This window comes from Nesoenas mayeri (genome assembly GCF_963082525.1).
Source record: "Nesoenas mayeri genome assembly, chromosome: 6".
NCBI classification, from domain to species: Eukaryota; Metazoa; Chordata; class Aves; order Columbiformes; family Columbidae; genus Nesoenas; species Nesoenas mayeri.
The window spans coordinates 7,236,305-7,242,304 of NC_137545.1; the positions used below are offsets into that span (position 1 = coordinate 7,236,305).

The 6,000-nt window shown below is 42.0% G+C and overlaps 1 protein-coding gene and 1 long non-coding RNA gene across 3 annotated transcripts in view; one reads left to right on the forward strand and one right to left on the reverse strand.

Moving 5' to 3' along the window:
* The window catches only part of INO80D (INO80 complex subunit D), a 34,634-nt gene extending 33,694 nt beyond the window's left edge, over nt 1–940 (reverse strand). The window contains exon 1 of the mRNA XM_080346757.1: nt 814–940. The gene's annotated coding sequence lies outside the window, so the exon portion shown is untranslated. The remainder of the gene's footprint in view (nt 1–813) is intronic.
* LOC308041826 lies at nt 866–3,186 on the forward strand. 2 transcript variants are annotated; one of them, XR_013922276.1, is made up of 4 exons: nt 866–1,213; nt 1,364–1,438; nt 1,626–1,712; nt 2,223–3,186. It is a non-coding gene; the product is annotated as an uncharacterized lncRNA (long non-coding RNA). The 2 variants fall into 2 exon arrangements; XR_013922277.1 differs by having other exon boundaries at nt 872–1,032.
* Nucleotides 3,187–6,000: the final 2,814 nt, after the last annotated feature.

Here is a 6,000-nt window from a genome sequence, read left to right on the forward strand (position 1 = left end):
GCCGCCCGCCCGGCCGAGGGGGGACCCCGGGCGGGGGCACCCCGGGCCGGGGGACCCGCGGCTGCGTCTCGGGGCGCCCCGAACCCCCCCGGCCCCATCCCCAGGGCCGCGGGGAGCGCGGCGGCGGCGCGGGGGAAGGAGCCCCCTAAAAAAGCCGCCAAACTTTCCAGGCCGCGGCCCCGCACGCCCCGCGGGACCGGCACCGCCTCCGCCGCCGCGGCCCCGGACCGGGCTGGGGGACGGGGTGCCCCCCCGGCCCCCCCAACCGCCGCCGCTCATTAAAAGTCATTTCGGCAAATTGATGCCGCCCCCGGTTCCCCCCCCAGCCCGCGGCCCCCCTCGCCCCGCCGCGGTGCGGGGAGCGGGGGGAGCGGTCCCGGCCGAGGCGCCCCCGCTGCTTCCCCCCAGCCGCCAAGCTCCGGCGGCGGCGGGGCTCGGCCCGCTTTGGGCCCGGGGCCCGGCGCGGGGGGCCCGGCGGGGCGGAGAGCGGAGCTGCCGGGCCGCGCCGCGCTGAGGCCTAGCGCCCCCCCGCCCCCGTTCTCCCCCGCCGTCCTTCACCTCCCGGGCAAAGGCGCCGCGCCGCCGCGCCTCGACCCTCCCGCTGGGCTCCGGCCACCGTCTCAACCCCTTCGGCACTCGTCTCGGCGCCCGAAAGCTCCAAAAAGCCCCCCAACTCCCCTCACCCCCCGCTGCGGCCTACACCGCCCCGGCCGATCCCCGGCCTCGCGTAGCCCCCTTCCCCGCCCGCCCTGCACCCTTCGCACCGCCTGCCGCGCTACGCGAGCCCGGGGATGCAGGCCGGGCCTGGCTTACCTTTCCAGCTGCTTTTTTTTTCTCCTCTCTCTCCTCTCCCCCCTTTCCCTCTGTTGGGCTGACAGATCAGAGTTTCCTCCCCAGCAGAGGGACTGGGAATGGGCTCGGGCTCTGTGCTGAGAAGCTGCTGCCCCCCTGGCTCTGAGAAGATCCTGCTTTTTGTGGGGAAAGAAGCTTTGGGGGCTCTTTATTATTTTAAAACTACAAAGTGCTCAGAGGGTAGGTGATTATTAAGGGGAATCCCTGAATATATTCTCCAGCAAAGAAGGCAGGGCTGCTGGGGCTGCTCAAGAAGAGAGCCAGCAGCCTCCTACAGCACCACTACAGGCACTGAGAGTACATAACATCAGAGAGCGGCTCCTCTGCCCTCCAAAACAACAACTTTCCTACCATCTTGGAGGTAGTAGAGAGGGAGAGAGGGAGGGGGAAAAAAGTACAGAAGGTTTTTATAAAGTGTCAATTTGGAGGAGGGAGCCAAATGGCCAAAACTTTTTTTTTTTTTTTTAATAATTTATGTGATTTTTATTTTAAATAAAAATGAAATGCAAAGGCGTGTGGCTGAAGAACTAATTTTCTTTAGAACCTGTTAAGACCAGCTTTCTGGGGAAAAAAAAAAATAAAGGAGGTACGGTAAAAAAATATATATTTTTTTTAGTAGCTTTGGTTTTATTTAAAAATTTTAAAATCGGATTTTTTTCATGCAATTTTAAAGTTGGTAACTTTTATGTTGTTGTGTGATAGCTCTAAAAATTAATGCGTAATTGTGAAAGTTAGTGTAACTTTTTTTGGTGCTTGTACTCTCCGTCGAACAGCTGCGATTGATGTGGGATAGTTTGCTGCGACTGCACCATCACGTCTTTCTCCTTCTCAAGACTTTGTAAATAAAACTGGATGTACAGGTAGGAAAAAAACAACTATTTTTATTTTATTTTATTTTATTTTATTTATTTTTTTCCTAGAGTATGTCATGTAGAGAAGCCATGGGGGATTTAATGCATATGGGTGGAACCTGTGATATATACCTGAGAAATTCTGCTAATCTGTCATAAATTTAGCCTTGTCTGCCCCTCAGGATGGGATGTGAAAAAGTAAAGCTTATGGCAAGAAATTTGGAGTCAACAGTCGAGTTTTGGTTTTAATGTTTTCAAAGCACTTTGCAGCCTTCTAAAATCTGTTTTGGTTATTTTTAAGTTACTGTTGTGATTCGGGGGCCTTTGCTCGTTATATTTATGAATACTGTTATTCCGGGCTTCTTTACAGAGTTAAGAAATGTTATTAATTTATAATACTGTATCTTGTAATATAAAATAGTCATTGTGTTTTTCTTTGTTGCGGATGCTTTTAATAGACTGTAAAAATATATATGAAGTGCTGTCAAAACAGTGTGATGTGCTACGGTGTATCTATAGGTGAAGACACTGATCACTGTATTCAGCAGACCTGTGATAATGTTTCTTGCAGCAGGATGAGAGATGAACTGCAAAGAGGCCTTTTTATTTGTCCTGAAGGAAGAGGAAATTATTAGGAAACTAATGAGCTATGCATTAAAGAATAAGTATTGAAGTTTTTTCTGTTGTAAAAATTACTCAGGTGGTATAGACTACTTGAAGTGCAGTCAGATGAATGCAGGTGTTGAATTACTGAGGGTGTTATCAGCCTCTCCCCTTCCTCTGTCAAATCTGAAATATGTTGGTTTAGCTCAGTTGCTGTAACTTTAAAAAAATAAATCCTGAATTTAGATACATTCCCTTTTCAAAACACACTTTCTGAGCTTGCCTATCTAGTCTAGTGAGCGTAGATTGTGCTTATAATGGGGGTTTCATTGATGTAAATTAGTTTTAATGAAAGTATAGTTAAAAGTCAGCTGGTCTTTGTGTCAAACTGCATGAGTTTTGTTCAGCAGGATTTTTTTTTAATTATGGTTAGTCTACATTGTACATTTTAATAATCCAGAGTGTTGTATTTTGTGGAGTTATTTCATGGGAGGTGTTTTCTTGTATCAGATTATTAATCCATTAAATGCATTATTCTGCTCTGGTATTAGAAAAACAAAAAAAAATAAAATATGTTCCTCCTATATCGTATTTGAAAAAATTTTGTATTTTGTTTAGAAGTAATGCGATAATTAGGGTACTTCATAACCTCACCAGTCATTGTGGGCTTTGGAGCATGAAGTATAATAATCCTTTTTGTAAGATTTTTATATAAAGAATACTCTTATATTCTATACCTAAAATTAATTACCGGAATGACAAGGATTACAAATGTGGGCCATATGTAGGATGATTTTAAAAAACCCTTTTGAAATTATGTAATTTGTTGAAATCAGTGGATTCAGAAATTCAACAGATGCAGCGTAAACTAATATTTCCATTTCCTTTATTCTAAATAAATAAAGGACTAAATTCTCAGACCTTAGGTTTGCAAGTTCTTGAGTCAGAAGTGTCTGAGGAATTACTCAGTACTTGCGTGGAACTCGTTACCAAGTCCATAGGGCTTTGCTAGAGTTGCAAACTCAAGTTTCTGCGCTAAGTGATTTCTTGTATCCAGTATTTTATTAAATGAGAGCATTGCTACTTTTACCTGTAATTCAGTAGCTCAGTATAATTCAACTATAATTCAATTTAGTTCTTTTGACTGCATTACGAAGGCATTTTTAGTGCTTTAGAAAGAGAGGCGTCCCATGAACAACAGAGTGTTTCTCTGGTGTTCTTGAACATCTGTCCAGCACACTAAGGGGTATCTTAGTATTTTTTTAAATGGGATGCAGATGATCCAACATGTTAACAAAATGGCTCTGAAAGCACTTGAGAACCTGAACACAGGAACAATATTAAACCCTTTCTTCGGCTTATGTGCTTGGCTTTGCAGATACCGACTTTAATCGGATTACTTGCATGCCTAAATTTAAACACGCACCATAGTAGTATTACACATTTTGGTGACATCCTGTGATTTGTTTGATGTGTGTTAATTGCGAAGCCAGAAGTTTAACGCTGAGGGGAGATTTTGAGTCTAGATTGGAGCACAAAAACTGAAATGGGATATTTTTTAGTTTCTTTTACCAGAAAAAAGAAAGAGAGGACAAAGAGGAAAAAATAACTAGATCTTAGTTATGTGGACTGTTGTGTAATAATTCAACAGAGAAAGTAAAATCTGTATGTTATGGATGGAGAAATTTGTTTAACAAAACTCTGTTTATTTATCTGAGAGGATTAAAAGGATTCTCTTTTTAGTAACTTACTGAAAATTGGAAATATTATTTGTTTTGCTGACAACAGAACGTTACACAATAACACCCTAAAGGAGCGAATTCTGAGAATTTAGTAATGCGAAATTAAAAGAAAATTAAAAAGAAATTTTTTTAATCTTTATGGACAGGACTCTTTAAGTTGGGAAATGCATAATTTTGATAGAGCAGAGCAGTGCTGACGTGCCTCACTGGTATTAGTAGTGAGACAGATGCAGTGACATTAAATAATAACCAAAATTATGATTAGACGTATTCTTCTTCTTGAGCAGCAGCTTTACGTGGTATTGGTTCATTTAACTGTGGTAAGTCCTGGGGTCAAGCTAACCATTAAAGCCCAGCCTAACAGTATTATTGAAAAATGATTATTCTTGTTTTTCAACAATTCTTTAACATGGAAATGTTATTGCAGTGGTTGTCTGAACTTCAGCTCCCCTGTCTGCTGCAGTAGTATGTGTTTGATAACCAATGTGCTTTTTGCCACTTTTCCAAACATCAGAGTCCCAATACTGAAAGCATTGTCTACCATCTGGGGACTTTTCTTTATTAAATACACCCAACTTATGGCATAAATTCACCTGCTAAACTCCATCGAACCCATGTTTTAGTGCACACAGCTAAAGGTAGAGGACAAACCATACGTAGAACAGAGTAACTTTGCTTTACTTCATTTAAAGTCATCAATGCGAGCGGAGCAATACAAAGTAGAGATGATTGGCCTCGTTTTCCTGAGCGTTAGGGGCTTCGTTAAACCTTTCTGGAGCAACGGGAATTTTGCTGTGGATTTCAGTAGTGTAGTTGCAGAAGTATTTAACCAATTGGGAATAGACGTATGCTCGCTATTGCATGATAATATAATTAATTGATAGCAAACTGTACTGAAAATAGTAATTAACTAAGACTTAACTAATCTGTTCCTCATTATCAATGTGTATTTTAATCTCCTTTAAATAAATGGTATTGTCTTCCTAAAGCTCAGCAAAAAGAAAATAATAAGACTATTAATTGTGGGACGGTTGTCCAGCGTACATGATGGGCATCTGTGAAGATTGCTTTAGCTATTTAGCTTCCCATTTTACTGGGAAACCCACTGTTAATTCAAAGTATACTGTTGTATTTTTATTATCTGTTTCTGTCTATTGCTACTTCATTCTACGTTCAGGTTTGAGTGGGTTTTGGTCATCACTGCAAATTGGAAAGATGAGAATTGCCACTCCGGACCAAATCAGTGAGCTCAGTTTTCTGCAAGCAGCCAGTGTAAGATGCTCAAGGTGTGGAATATCCTGCGATGGATAATTCAGAGATGAAAAGCATGCAGGACAGGATCTTTCAAAAATAGTTGGAGCTGAGCTAACACCAAAGCATGAGGCTTAATTAGTGCCCAGGGTCGTGAGATTCCTGTGGATTTTGAAAGTTATTTGTTATACATAAAGCTTTTTGCTCTCAGTACGTTTCCTTTTGATGCATGGTTCTGGTCTCTGATCCATTGCAAACATAGGCAGAGGTGTCCAGAAGGTGACAAGAAATAAAATTATTGATTGGAAATATTATTTAAGTATATTAAAAATTCAGTATTAGCATCAGAGTGAAGAGATGTCTCTACCAGCTATTAAATCTTACTACACAGAGGCCTCTCAGTTTTGGTAGGGGATACTCAGGTACTTTGGGACATGTCACTGACATCATATTCAGCCAATATTTATTACTGTAAAATGTCTTTTGGGTAAAACCTTATGTGATGGATAAGACCGTGACTTGTATAAAGCCCTACACACAGCGAAGGATTCCGTGTTTGTTTCTGAACAGTTTTCCTTGTGATTCTCTTCAAAGTTCAGTGTTTCATTCCCTGTGCCCATTTGACATTTTATGAGTAATAATAATTATCTGTTAATATCTATTAATAGATGAATAACAGTTTTTGGTTTTTTTGGTTTTTT